The sequence below is a fragment of the Esox lucius genome, chromosome 1 (assembly GCF_011004845.1).
Source record: "Esox lucius isolate fEsoLuc1 chromosome 1, fEsoLuc1.pri, whole genome shotgun sequence".
Classification (NCBI taxonomy): Eukaryota; Metazoa; Chordata; class Actinopteri; order Esociformes; family Esocidae; genus Esox; species Esox lucius.
Window position 1 is genome coordinate 42,839,902 of NC_047569.1, and position 15,621 is coordinate 42,855,522.

At 39.5% G+C, this 15,621-nt stretch overlaps 1 protein-coding gene and 1 long non-coding RNA gene across 4 annotated transcripts in view; one reads left to right on the forward strand and one right to left on the reverse strand.

Annotated features, from left to right (window-relative positions):
* cadm2b (cell adhesion molecule 2b) overlaps positions 1-15,621 on the reverse strand; it is a 361,274-nt gene that overhangs the window by 238,742 nt on the left and 106,911 nt on the right. The window lies entirely within an intron of this gene.
* Positions 222-885, forward strand: LOC117594716. The gene is made up of 3 exons (XR_004575934.1): positions 222-337; positions 438-720; positions 851-885. It is a non-coding gene; the product is annotated as an uncharacterized LOC117594716 (long non-coding RNA).

Genomic DNA, 15,621 nt, shown 5'->3' on the forward strand with positions numbered 1-15,621 from the left:
AGAGGAGCAGTAAGAGGTGGAGGTGCAGTGAAAGGAGCAGTAAGAGGTGCAGTGAGAGGTGGAGGTGCAGTGAGAGGAGCAGTAAGAGGTGCAGTGAGAGGAGCAGTGAGAGGTGCAGGTGCAGGCCCAAGGAGAGGGCAAGGTAGAGGTGTAAGAATGCGTGGTGGTGGCATTCCAAGGGCTGCAAGAACAGTAGTCAGTGATGAAATTCGTTCACTATCATTGACCATGTAATCAACCACGGTCTCTCACTAAGAGAGGCTGGTGAAAGAGTCCAACCCAATTTGAGTCGGTCAACGGTTGCCTCCATTATTCGCATCTTTCAACAAACCAACAGGTAAGTATTGCATTTTACATGGTTTGTTTCTATTCTCATTTGACATGTCAATAAGGTCATACAGTAATGCATATGTTGCTATTTTTATTTTTCTCTACAGAATGCAACGTCTTCCACCCTCTGGGGGAAGAGGAAAGCTCCTCAATAATGATCAAGAGCTTGCCATTGTAGAAATGGTTGTTGCAAATAATGCAATTAAACTGCATGAAATCAAAACTAGAATTGTGGAGGACCATGAGATATTTGCCAATATAGAAAGCATCAGCCTCACAACCATTACGCGGACATTGTCCAAACACAGAGTGCGGATGAAGCAGCTCTACACTGTTCCCTTTGAAAGGAACAGTGAGAGAGTCAAGGAGCTACGACGACAATATGTCCAGGTATAGTGTATATTCAATTCAATGTCCAGTTATATAACCTTTGCACTTTGCAAGTAGGTTACCTACACAGTAATAGGTTACAGTACAGTATGGTAGACACAGTAATGACATGACTTAAACTTTGTTTCAGAGAGTTATGGAATTGGAAGCCAACCAGGCCCCTCATTAATTCATTTACATCGATGAGGCAGGATTCAATCTGTCCAAAAGGCGTCGACGTGGACGAAATATAATTGGAAAAAGGGCCACAGTTGATGTGCCAGGACAGAGAGGGGCAAACATTACTATGTGTGCAGCAATGGCAAATACAGGATTACTCCTTCACAGATGCCAGGTTGGACCTTATAATACTGAGCGCCTCCTTGCGTTTCTTAATGATCTCCACCAGCGCCTGGTACCAGAGCAGGGCCAGGAGGGTGAGAACATGAGGACCTTTGTAATTACCTGGGACAATGTTGCTTTCCATCATTCACAAGCAATAACAGCATGGTTTGAAGTCCACCCAGTACTGGTGAGTCTCTTCCTTCCACCCTATTCACCTTTCCTCAACCCCATAGAGGAGTTCTTTTCTGCATGGAGGTGAAAGGTTTATGACCATCAGCCACATGACCAGATGTCCCTACTTGAAGCCATGGATGCTGGATGCAGGGATATCACAGTTCAAGATTGCCAAGGGTGGATCCGACATACCAAGCGGTTTTATCCCAGGTGCATCGCCTTAGATGTGATGTTGACGAAAACATGTGGCCTAACCCTGAAGATCGCAGGGATTAGATACATACATTTTGTGCCATTTTTAGTTCCCCCCCTTTTTATTTGGGCTTTTTGCTGGTTTTTTTTGGTCAGAATGCTCTTGTGTTTCATGGATATTTTGTAAATAAACCTTGAAAATAAAATAAACCTTGTCTGTTCTACTGTACCTTCTTTGGTAAACAGTTACTATAAGAAATAACTGATTTGCTTTTTACTGGAATGCGTTTGAATGTGAACATTACTGTACATGTGCACATACAGTTCCAAACCAATACATTTAGTGTAAACGGTGGATTGCATGTTACCTGAAACATAAAAATCTATGCAGTTTTTATAATTTTAACAATAGCCAGAATTTTGAAACCTGGTGTACTTCGTTTGACTGCATGTACCTTGTGAAGTGAAAACAAATGTTACTCTTTGACAGAATTATTTCATTTTGAGTCAGATTTCCAGTGTTTTGGTAAAGTTAGTGTGTGTAGAGAAAAACATGTTCTGTTTTGAAATTAAGAGTTAGTACATATTTAACAAAATGTGTTTTTGAGAAGAAAATGAACAATTAGGCCAATTGTGTTTTGTAGGTGTGAGACTGTGTTAAGAGTTTAGAAAAATTATCTAAAGTATGGGCAAGCGCTTGTTAGCGATTGAAAAAAACTGTAACTACATTTTTAAATAAAGCTTTTAAATTATTGTATAACATATAATAATTTAGTACCTCTTTTGAGTGGGTGGGGTTGACTATTCGACAAAAGCTGAGGAATTATCGATGGTGAAAATATTTGTCATGCACATCCCTAGCCAATATGCTTCTGTACACTTCTCAATAAAATCTGCTGCCATCATTCATTACATCATCTGTAAAGATAAGTAAGCCTGTTCCAAAGGCAGCAATGCATGCCCAGGCCATGACACTACCAGGCTTCATTTATGAGGTGATTTGCTTTGGCTCATCGGCAGTTCCTTATATTTCTACACACTTACTTGCTGACCAGATGTCAAACCCAGTGTTTCCCTCTAATTCTAATAACAGTGGTGGGCTGCCACTGCTAAATTGTGATGCACCGCCACAAAAAAACAATATTTTTATGAAATTAGTTTTTTTTCCCCAAGGCCTACCGCTGTTTACAAATGTGAGGGATCACAGTAGACCAGCATAATACATAGTATATGAACAGTACCAGCAATGCTGGCTGACAGAGTACAGCACAGACTGGCACTAGCAAAAGCACTGCAACGTTACTAGGTCATCACGGGCGTACAGGGAAGAACAACTGATAGCATATCAGATGTCTGCAGTTCTAAAGAGATCTGTAGAATCATCCACAACTGTTGGAAGAACGCAGACCGGCGCAAAAATCCAGACATTTTGAAACAACACTTGAGATTTCTGTGAAGACTAACGGATATGTTAGTGGATATTTTTTCTGCTTTTCTTTGAAGCAAACTCGATGAGGTCCGTGAAGTCCATCTGATGCACCAGATCATATTCAACAGACAGAGTCAAATGGTTAAGCCCCAGTTCTCCTATGGAGGTCCTACGTATGTTTGATCAGCCCCAGCTTAGAAAAATACCTCTTACCACTTGCATTTGTAACAGGTAAAGTCAAATATATTCTCAGAGAAATATCCACATTAGGGAAAAGCAGTATGGAGTTCCCTATCCTTAAGTGAAATAAACATGGCCCGCAGTGTCTTGGCAGTGCTGGCTTTTTCTGAAAAATTTAACAATTTAAGCACATCAGGAACATTTCCATCTTGGTCACCTCCTTTGCAAATCACGTCCTGCTTTCTGTATTTCATATTGGGAAAGTTACCTGAGTTGAGCAAGAAAACCAAAGTATTTGCATGTCTCCATATTAGCCTCATGTCTTTGCTGTAAAGCACTGGTCAACCTGTCTATCATTACTAAAAATAAGTCCATTCTGAATTTCTCATCTGGCCTAGTCTTGCACTTTTTTGAGTGAATTATTACAGGCCGGTACATATTGTTCAAAGAAAATTCCTTTGCTCTGGATTCCAAATACTCAAATTTAACACACGAACTACCAACAAAGTCTATAAGCATGCTAATCAAGCCCACCGCTGTAACCTGGTCCACCTTTTGGAAGGCTGCGCTTACTGACTGAAGTCTTTGTAAGACTGCATTCCAAAAGCTGCATAAAAAAATGATACCAGTTGCTTCAGTTTATTGACTAACAAGCTTTGTTGCATGTAGCCACATTCTGTTACATCCTCTGCTGTTTTTGTCAGGGCATCCTGAATATTTGCGTAATTTAGGTGAAGTGGCTTAGTTGTCTGGGAATGGGCTGACCATCTTGTGTCTGATGTACTTTTTAATGTCTCAATATTTTTATTTTCGTTTATTTCAAGCCTATCTGTGATCGTTTTCCAGCACCCGGGAGAATTGGTGCAAAAGGTTAAGATTGGCTGGGCCAGTCTGTAGAGCAGACGACACTACACCCCCCCACAACGTTAAGTGAATGTGCTGCACATGGAATCCATTCATCTAGAGGGTTAACTTATTTAATACGTGAGTGCAGTCCCTTATACTCATGTTACTGGCATTATCAGCGCACTGGCCTCCGTTATAGATGTCAGGATTCATATTTGTATGCAGGATACAGGATTCTCATCTGTAACAGGATAAAAGTGAGACTTGTTGCTATTCGATTTTGTCAAAGGAAATCAAATAAAAAATGTATGATGAGCCTGCAGTCAATGTACAACCCTGTTGGGACATTGGATGAAATGCAAATAATAACACAATGCAATGATATGTAAATTATTTATCCTTACAATTAATTGAAAATAGTACAAAGTCAACATATCAAACGTTGAAACTGAGAAATTGTTCTTGAAAAATACATGCTGTTTTGAATTTGATGCCAGCAACACGTTTAAAAAAGTTGTGACAGGGGCATGTTTACCAGTGTGTTGCATCACTTCTTCTTTTAACAACACTCTGCAAGCATTTGGGGACTGAGGAGATCAATTGTTGTAGTTTTGAAAGTGAAATGTATTCCCATTCTTGCATTACATAGGATTCCAGCGGCTCAACAGTTCGGGGTCTCCTTGTCATTTCATAATGTGCCAAATGTTTTCAATGGATGACAGGTCTGGACTGCAGGCAGGCCAGTTTAGCACCCAGACACTATTACTACGAAGCCATGCTATTGTAATATGTGCAGAATGTGGTTTGGCATTGTCTTGCTGAAATAAGCAAGGCTTTCCCTGAAAAATATGTAATCTGAATGGCAGTATATGCTGCACCAAAACCTGTGCATATTGTTCAGCATTAATGGTGCCTTCATAGAAGTACAAGCCACCCATGACATGTGCACTAATGCACCCCCATACCATCACGGATACTGGCTTTAGAACTATGGAGGTCACTCTCCTCTTTAGTCCGGAGGACGCAGTGTCCATGATTCCCAAAAAACATGTAATAATAATTTTGATTTATCAGACCACAGGACAGTTTTGCACTTTGCCTCAGTCCATTTTAAATTACCTTGGATCCAGAGAAGGTGGAGGCGGTTCTGGATCTTGTTAATACATAGTTTCTTCTTTGCGTGGTTTTTAACATGCATTTCTGGATGCAGCAACGTACTGTGATCACAGACAATGGTTTTACGGAAGTGTTCCTGAGCCCATGCAGTAATTTCCACTACAGAATCATGTCTGATTTTAATCCAGTGCCACTATTTGACAGTGAAGTGAAGTCACAGAGTGGAGAACACCACCCCATCCTCACTTCTGATCGACCCATTCTCTCCGGAATGATCTTTTAATACCCAATCATGTTACTGACCTGTTGCCAAGTGACTTAATTAGTTGTGTGATATTCCAGTAGCATTAAACAACTTTTCCAGTCTTTTTTTTGCCTATTTCCCAGTTTATTTGAAACATGTGCATATATTTTTCAAGAACAAATTACTTTCTCAACATTTGATATTTTGTCTTTGTACAATTTTCTATTGAATATAGGGTTTAAATGATTTGCACATCATTGCATTCTGTTTTTATTAAGATTTTACAGTGTCCCAACTTTTTGGGGAAATAAATATTTTTGGAGTTTTTGGAAGTTCAGACTGCAGAAATATAGTAAAGGAAACTCTACAGCTCAGGCTAATTCTAATCAATCAATCAATCAAATTTATTTATAAAGCCCTTTTTACAACAGCAGTTGTCACAAAGTGCTTTACAGAGACACCCAGGCCTTAAACCCCAAGGAGCAAACAGTAGTGTAGAATTTCAGTGGCTAATGGGGTTTAAATGGTTGACTTCTAACCGGGGACTGATTTAAACCTGAGATACTTTGGCAGGTACAGTACATCTGACTTTCACGTTCTGTTACAATGGTCTGCCAAGAAAGTGAAATTCATTACCAGGTTGAACCAGGCTTGTCTTTAAACCTGGAAGACGCTGGACCCACACCTAGAATACTATTATTTGATCTACCAGAGAAAACATATCCTCTATTGACGATGAGCAAGTTTCATCCAACAAACACATATAGACATGAAGGTCTAGTTTTTTGGACACAGATTAACACTAGTCATGCACAATTTTTTTTTTATCTATCTCAGTGGAGATTTCTATTGAGCTGGATTTTTTGTACAGGACTACACAAATTATGCATATCAACAACAATATGATGGCATTGATTTCCATGTCAACAATTGTTACCAATCCAAATAGGGCATTTTGGTTTACAAGGTAAATCCATAATCTTTTATCATTACAATTCCAAAATTAATGTTTTACCCCAAAAGAACAGTGAATTAGAAAATCCTTTTGGTTCCAAAAAGAACACTTTTGGGTTAATTGTCAATCAGGAACCCAAATGGGTTCAACCTTCATGAATTAGTTTTTGGGAAGGTAGGAAATTATTTTAAAAAATACTGAAGTATCCCTTTAACTACTAGAGGGATGAGGATAAGTTAAGATGGAAACTGAAAATATCCCAAATGATTATACCCATAATTAAGAGTGATGAGGGGTATGCCTTGTCAAGTCTCCAGGGGTTGATGATTGCATGGCTTTGTATGTCTGCTAACAGCCTTCACATTTTAACCCAACAGCATCACAGCTTGACATGATCATCAAAATATCTATTACATTGGCTAACACCTCCTTCCGTACATCCAATGTCCCTGACACTCTCACATACACACAAAAAGAGCAGTTCACAAACAAATATTTGAACAATCCTGTACAGAAGTGTACAAGCCTGACAAACAATACTCAGACCGTCCCAAAATACTCAGCCTAACACAAAATACTCAGCCTGTACACACACAACATCGTCTGAACAGACGATATTTTGCCGGAAATTAACAAAAAACGTTTTCCCATTTTGATTAGCAGTTGGTTTACTTCAAATTATCTTAAAAATGAATAATTATTCTAAAATTATCGGAACAGTTTTTGAGGATTCATCTAATAATTATTATTTAATCTTAGACATATTTTCATGATGAAAACAAGGCTTTCAGCTTTTATTCATGTAACAAGGAGATAAATGGATGCATTTGTCCCTTCTATAATGAATTCAGTTGGTGTAATTATTAAGCATAAATACACACACAGAGCATGTTCTCTGTGATAGAATCTGCTGTTTCTGAAGACAGTCAGAAGGGTCTTCCAAACCCTACAGTAGTCTGTTCATGGCTATGTGTGTGTAAGCACAACATATACATTATAGGTATGTTTTAGTGTCTTTAATATATTGAGTATTGTCTTTTTTTCCCTCCCAAGATAGAATTCAGCAACAGACAAATATGCCTGAGACAAGATAATTATTCACTACTGTGGAACTACACAATAGTGTTTGTCTAACAACAAGCACCAGTGTTGTGTGAAAATCAGCAGGCTGTGCTTTGGCCGTCGCCCCAGAACTAGCATCTGTCAAAACAAATGAAACTCATTTTCTACCCAAATAAATAAATAAATAAAAAGATTTTTGATCCATGGACAAGGAATCTGAACAACAAAAGAAACAGTGGAATTTCACCAGAAATAAATGTGGGTAATCATCAGGGTTGGAATTGAGTTTGGCTGAAAAGCAGACAGAACAAAACAATAACTATTCACATGTCAATAACTTTCCTCCAGCTGAAACAGTGAATAATGATAATATAATGACACCATGACCAGGGTCAGATGAGAAGACCTTCTGTCACATGGATACAAAAGACATTCATAACTCCCTAGTGTTCCTTAATTGGGACGATTTATGAGGAGAGATGAATAGGAGTTATGTTTGCCAAATATGTGAGAAAAGAATTAATCTGTCAAAGGAAACAACTCGCAGAAATTATTTACTACAGGTGCACAACATGACATCACAAATATGCTGCTACCGATTGAGCTTATGCAGAAATTTTGCCACTGTTTAGAATTTGAGCTACTTGCATTTATTTACTGACAGCAGAGATATCATAAAAATGGCATATGCTTGAGAATAAAAATACTTCAACCCCAAAGAAAAAAATAAGCATTAGTAGTTCTAAAGTGACACGGTACTATTAAGCATGAATAATATTATAAAGGGACATAGAACTCTTAAGCATTAATAATATTATAAAGTGACATAGTACTATTAAGCATGAATAATATTATAAAGTGACATGGTACTATAAAGCATTAATAATATTATAAAGTAATGTAGTACTATTAAGCATGAATAATATTGTAACAAGGACGCGCGTGGAGGACACACGCCAATCCCCCCCGACGTGGTATTCGGCGCGCGTCGTCGCCGGTCTTCTAGCCATGCCACCCCTCCTCCCACGGCACTGTCATGTCTTGTTATTGCACACACCTGGTGTCCATTCTCTCATTAGGTTGCCTATATTAGTTCCTGTGTTTCTGGGTGTCTTTGTGTGGTTTTGTTCTATGTCTTTCTATTGTGGAGAGAGGCACGTTCGTTTGAGCGTTTTGATCGCTGTGTTATAGCGTACCTTTGTGTTTCATTTATTTAAGAATACAGTTTCGTTATCGCCTCCCTGCGTTTGGCTCCAAGTTCTTTCTACACACTCCACTACACCTGCTGTGTGACAAATATTATAAAGTGACATAGTACACTTAAGCATTCATAATATTCTAAACTGACATGGCACTATTAAGCATAAATAATATTATAAAGTGACATAGTACTATTAAGCATTAATAATATTATAAAGTGATATAGTACTATTAAGCATGAATAATATTATAAAGTGACAGTACTCTTAAGCATGAATAATATTTTAAAGTGACATAATACTATTAAGCATTAATAAAATTATAACGTGACATAGTACTATTAAGAATTAATAATATCATAATCTGACATGGTACTATTAAGCATTAATAATATTCTAAAGTGACATGGCACTTTTAAGCGTTAATAATGTTCTAAAGTGACACAGCACTATTAAGCGTTAATAATGTTCTAAAGCCAAATGGTACTATTAAGCATTAATCATTTTCTAAGGTTAAATGGCACTATTAAGCATTAATAATGTTCTAAACTGACATGGGACTACTGAGCATTAATAATATTCTAAACTGACATGGCACTATTAAGCATTAATAATGTTCTAAACTGACATGGGACTACTGAGCATTAATAATATTCTAAACTGACATGGCACTATTAAGCATTAATAATGTTCTAAACTGATATGGGACTACTGAGCATTAATAATATTCTAAACTGACATGGCACTATTGAGCATTAATAATGTTCTAAACTGACATGGCATTATTGAGCATTAATAATGTTCTAAACTGACATGGCACTATTAAGCTGTCAGATTATTCTCTCAGAAAAACTGTCTACTCCAAATCCATGAGCACTCATCTCACACATGCTTATATAGTCTAATTATCCCATAGATGAATAGGGGTTCCTAATGAGCTCCATCAATGCTGCATTGTTCCTTAGTTCAGCAGATAGTGTGTCCTGTAGAGGCCTCATTAGGGCCTCAACTAAATAGCACCCTATTCCCTTTTAGTGCTCTACATTTGAACAGAAAAACATGAGGCTGTTACTAAATTGGGAATAGCATGCCATTTGGGATACCTTCATCTCCATACTGAAGTCGGATTCTTCCAACACAGCTGGCATTACAAGGATGCGTCCAAAAAATTTTCCATGTTCATTTATTTACACCATGAGGGTATCAGGGAACAGAGGGTATCAGGGCACAGAGGGTATCAGGGCACAGAGGGTATCAGGGCATAGGGGGTCAGGGCACAGAGATTATCAGGGCACAGAGGGTAACAGGGCAAAGAGGGTATAAAGACCCTACATCCGGTCAATGGTGGAGGTACGGTCATTGGTGGAGATGTAGTCATTGGTGGAGATGCAGTCAATGGTGGAAATTCAGTCATTGTTAGAGGTACAATCATTGTTATAGGTACAGTCATTGGTGGAGCTGCAGTCATTGGTGGAGATGCAGTCATTGTTTGAGGTACGGTCATTGGTGGTGATGCAGTCAATGGTGGAGATGCAGTCATTGGTGGAGATGCAGTCATTGGTGGAGATGCAGTCATTGGTGGGGATGCAGTCATTGGTGGTGATGCAGTCATTGGTGGGGATGCAGTCAATAGTGGAGATGCAGTCATTGTTAGAGGTACAGTCATTGTTATAGGTACAGTCATTGTTAGAGGGACAGTTATTGTTAGAGGTACAGTCATTGATGGAGATGCAGTCATTGTTAGAGGTACAGTCATTGGTGGAGCTGCAGTCATTGGTGGAGATGCAGTCATTGTTTGAGGTACAGTCATTGGTGGTGATGCAGTCAATGGTGGACATGCAGTCATTGGTGGAGATGCAGTCATTGGTGGAGATGCAGTCATTGGTGGGGATGCAGTCAATGGTGGAAATGCAGTCACTTTTAGAGGTACAGTCATTGTTATAGGTACAGTCATTGGTGGAGCTGCAGTCATTGGTGGAGATGCAGTCATTGTTTGAGGTACGGTCATTGGTGGTGATGCAGTCAATGGTGGAGATGCAGTCATTGGTGGAGATGCAGTCATTGGTGGAGATGCAGTCATTGGTGGGGATGCAGTCATTGGTGGTGATGCAGTCATTGGTGGGGATGCAGTCAATAGTGGAGATGCAGTCATTGTTAGAGGTACAGTCATTGTTATAGGTACAGTCATTGTTAGAGGGACAGTTATTGTTAGAGGTACAGTCATTGATGGAGATGCAGTCATTGTTAGAGGTACAGTCATTGGTGGAGCTGCAGTCATTGGTGGAGATGCAGTCATTGTTTGAGGTACAGTCATTGGTGGAGCTGCAGTCATTGGTGGAGATGCAGTCATTGTTTGAGGTACAGTCATTGGTGGTGATGCAGTCAATGGTGGACATGCAGTCATTGGTGGAGATGCAGTCATTGGTGGGGATGCAGTCAATGGTGGAAATGCAGTCATTTTTAGAGGTACAGTCATTGTTATAGGTACAGTCATTGGTGGAGCTGCAGTCATTGGTGGAGATGCAGTCATTGTTTGAGGTACGGTCATTGGTGGTGATGCAGTCAATGGTGGAGATGCAGTCATTGGTGGAGATGCAGTCATTGGTGGAGATGCAGTCATTGGTGGGGATGCAGTCATTGGTGGAGATGCAGTCATTGGTGGGGATGCAGTCAATAGTGGAGATGCAGTCATTGTTAGAGGTACTGTCATTGTTATAGGTACAGTCATTGTTAGAGGGACAGTTATTGTTAGAGGTACAGTCATTGGTGGAGATGCAGTCATTGTTAGAGGTACAGTCATTGGTGGAGCTGCAGTCATTGGTGGAGATGCAGTCATTGGTGGAGCTGCAGTCATTGGTGGAGATGCAGTCATTGTTTGAGGTACAGTCATTGGTGGTGATGCAGTCAATGGTAGAGATGCAGTCATTGGTGGAGATGCAGTCATTGGTGGAGATGCAGTCATTGGTGTATAGTGAGCATAGGAATGGTGAGAGAAAAAGCCTCCTTGTACTAAAGGATACACAGTCTCTGTGCTCATGCTCATGTTGTAAACTGTTAATCCGGAAGTCAGTGATGACTTAACAAATGAAGCTGGACACGTTTAGAGACTTTATGCCAAAACTCTCAGAATGAGTCTTTAAGACACTACTAATCTCTGTTAATAACAGTGTGATGATTGGATGACATACAACCACATGGTAGCCCTCATTCTCAGTTTCTCTGAATACTGTCCGTTCAGCTCTCCCTATAGAGACATATAGTTTGCTGATAACTTAAATGCACACGGCAAGATAGAGTGGATATAAAAGGTCTACACACCCCTGTTAAAATGCCAGGTTTTTGTGATATAAAAGAATGAGACAAATATAAATCTTGTCATACATTTTTAAATTTTTAATGTGACCTATAATGTGAACAATTCAAATGGAAAACAAACTGAAATCTTCGAGTGGGGAAGATTTAAATCTCACAATAACCTGGTTAAACTAATACTTTGTTGAAGCACCTTTTGATTTTATTACAGCACTCTTTTTGGATAGGAGTCTATTAGCATGGCACATCTTGATGTGGCAATATTTCCCCTCTTTTCTTTGTAAAAGCTCTCTAAATCTGTCAGATTGCAAGGACATCTCCTGTGCACAGCCCTCTTCAGATCACCCCACAGATGTTCAATTGGATTCTGGTCTGGGCTCTGGCTGGGCCATTCCAAAACGTTAGACTTCTTCTGGTGAAGCCATGCTTTTGTGGATTTGGATGTGTGCTTTGGGTCATTGTCGTGCTGAAAGGTGAACTTCCTCTTCATCTTCAGCTTTCTAACGGATGCCAAAAGGTTTTGTGCCAACATTGCCTGGTATTTGGAACTGTTCTAGCTATGTATTTATTTTCTTTCACTTTAACCATTATGAACAATATAGATTATTGATTTAAAGCTGCACTGGGTAACATTCTAAAATGTATTAAAATGTGAGAAACAGCGTCCCCAAATTATTGTTTCTACTCCCCCCGCCTGAGTTTGATTGACAGCGGGGTACGTCTTTCCTAATCACATGAACTTGCATGTAGGCGATCTTATGCAATTTTTAGACACAGTGAACCGAAAATTAATAGAAGCAGCTAAATGCAATGGCAACAGATAAGAAGCATTAGCTATCTAGTTGTGTGTTTCTTTAGACCCACAGCTCCTTAAAAACATTAAGAGACCACTGCACTGCACCAAAAAAGTTGAAAAGGAATGTTTGGAGTGAGGAACAGAAGAGTTAAATTTTGCAGTGGTTTCTTAATTTTAACCCTTCTATTCCTCACTCAAAACCTTCCTTTTCGACTTTTTTTGCAGTGGTCTCTTAATTTTAACACTTTTATTCCTCACTCAAAACCTTCCTTTTCGACTTTTTTGCAGTGGTCTCTTAATTTCTTCTGGAGACCAGCCAGTTACATAAATGTAGCCAAGCCAAAGTTAGCTTAGTGGTTCGGGATGCTACAGTTGGCTAGTAATGTAACACAATATCAAGCTAATCAACCTGTATAATAATGCAGTCTTTAAAGAAAGCACTAACTCTATGTCCAACTTCTTGTTCTTCATTGGGTAACTAGCCAAGCTAGCGTTAGTTTAGCAGCACTGGGAGTTACCTATATGCTAGTTAGCTATTTAAATACAAAGCTAAACAATTTGTATATACTGTAATAATGTGAATAAATCAATTTACCTGTCCGGAAGAAAAAGCGATAAATTAGAGTCGAACTCTATCCATTTCATGTCATTGCTTCTTCCACCTTGGAAATTCTGCTGAAGCAATGATTATTCTTGTTTTCAACCTTGCTTAATCCAGCTATTTTACGAATAGCTCTACTCTCTGAAATCTTTCCTCGCTTGGCAGTTTTTAATGTGTACACCTTTGTGGACAAAGGAGGAATTGTTTTTTTGTTTTCATCTGTAGCTACCATTGTAGGTTCTGTCAGAATTTTTTCTTAGCTCCTTATTGTGGGCTTCACCAAAGGCGATTGGCTAAAGACTGGCTGTCAATTTTTTGTAATGAAAAACACCTAAATAATGCACTTTTAAAAGATTAGTACCCAATGTCAAATATCAGATAGAAGCATATTATGTATATGCGAGGGGGGGGGGGCAGCGATTGTATCAGGGTGGCCGTGGCCCCATTGGCAGCGCAAGTGCCTCAGGTGGAGCCTGTCTCTCTGGATCTAGACTCTTTCAATTTCCCAGTTAATGATCATGGTGCTCCTGCACTGTACTGGAACAGTCTTTCTAAACTGGTGAAGACATTATCTCCTACACAGATTCTCCAACCAGTCATTTTCTCTTTAAAGTCTGTGTCCCACATAGCTCCCTGTTCTCGATGAGTAACATTTTGTTTGACCAGAGGCATCTGGGTTCTTCTGCATGTCCCAATGTCTAGTTGTCCAGCCAGACCCTGAACCCATCCCATCCTTTCACTGTCTCTCTTTTCCAACCTGCCCTAGCTGTTGCAGGTTTGTCATTGGTGTCAATTGGGACAACAGCTGTTCACTGTAAAATGCAGAACACATACATCAGTGTAGTCAGTCAACTGACGTAGGTTTCAACTGTAGCCCAGGGTTTCTAACAGGACTGTAGCTTACTGCCTCTAACAGGAATGTAGACTACTGCCTCTCACAGGACTGTAGCATACTACCTCTAACAGGATGGTAGCCTACTGCCTCTAACAGGACTGTAGCCCAGGGTTTCTAACAAGACTGTAGTCTACTGACTCTAACAGGACTATAGCATATTGCCTCTAACAGGACTGCAGCTTACTGCCTCTAACAGGACTGTAGCCTGCTGCCTCTAACAGGACTGTAGCCTACTACCTTTAACAGGACCATAGCCTACTGTCTATAACACTACTATAGCCTACTGTCTCTAACAGGACTATAGCCTACTGCTTCTAACAGGACTGTAGCATATTGCCTCTAAAAGGACTGTAACCTAAACACTCTAAATGGACTGTAACCTACTGCCTCTAAAAGAACTGTAGCCTGTTTCCTCTAATAAGAGTGTAGCCTACTGTCTCTAATATAACTGTAACCTACTGTCTCTAATATAACTGCAGGATACTCCATTAAATATAACTGTAGCCTACTGTCTCTAATATAACTGTAATAAATATCAACCCTCCCATCCCGAGATGCAGTAGGAATATAGATCCAGCATGCATTTAATTATTATTTTTTTGAGGATTTAACACACGTCATTGGCCATTGCGTCCAAAATAAAAATAAAAAAATAACTGAATTGTTGTGATCAAATTCGACGAATTACAGTAATATTACAGAATCAATTGGATCATTGAGACAGGCCTCTGTTGGTCACTATCAGCCTACAGTACACTTGTCTCTCGCTTGCTCATTCAGTATTTCTCTCTTTCTCATTCCTGTCATCCTGGCTTGTCTCCCACCAGCGGGTGACACAGCGGATGACAATCTGAATGAAGCCATCTTGTCTGATGAAAGGGCCACTGCAAAGCTTCCAGCTCCACACAAACTGAGACATGATTGAATCACTGGGTAATTGCCATTTCATAATAAATTGGTATGTAATAGATTGTTCTGTGGGCTTCTCATTTTGATGATGACAGCGTGATTAGATATTTACAACATGACGGAGAGTTGAGTGCTCATGGAGCTAATAGCATTAGCATATGACGATGAACTTGACTTGCTTGGCAACCAGTGTCTTGGAAATGTGGGATATGAAGAAACCAAATAACACCTTCATGCATTCCATTTTACTCACCACTTGGAGTTCAGGGTTCTCATAAAGTTAGTTGATAGTGGATTGACAAGGTCTGAGGTTAATGTTAGTTGATAGTAGGTTTGATTTAGTAAGGTTTGTTCCTAATTTATCCAGGTATCACTAGGGGTGTGGCCTTGGCTCCCTGGCTAAATGAGATACCTCAAAGCATCTCAAGACTCAGTGCTTCATCTGTGTTCTGGGACTACAGATTCTCAAGAATTTAAGTATGCACTAATCAGCCAAAACATTATGACCACTGACAGGTGAAATGAATAACACTGATAATCTCATTGTCATGGCACCTGTCAGTGGGTGGGATAATATTATGCTGCAACTGAACATTCTGTCCTCAAAGTTAATGTGTTAGAAGCAGGAAAAATGGGCAAGCATAAGGATCTGAGCGACACTGACAAG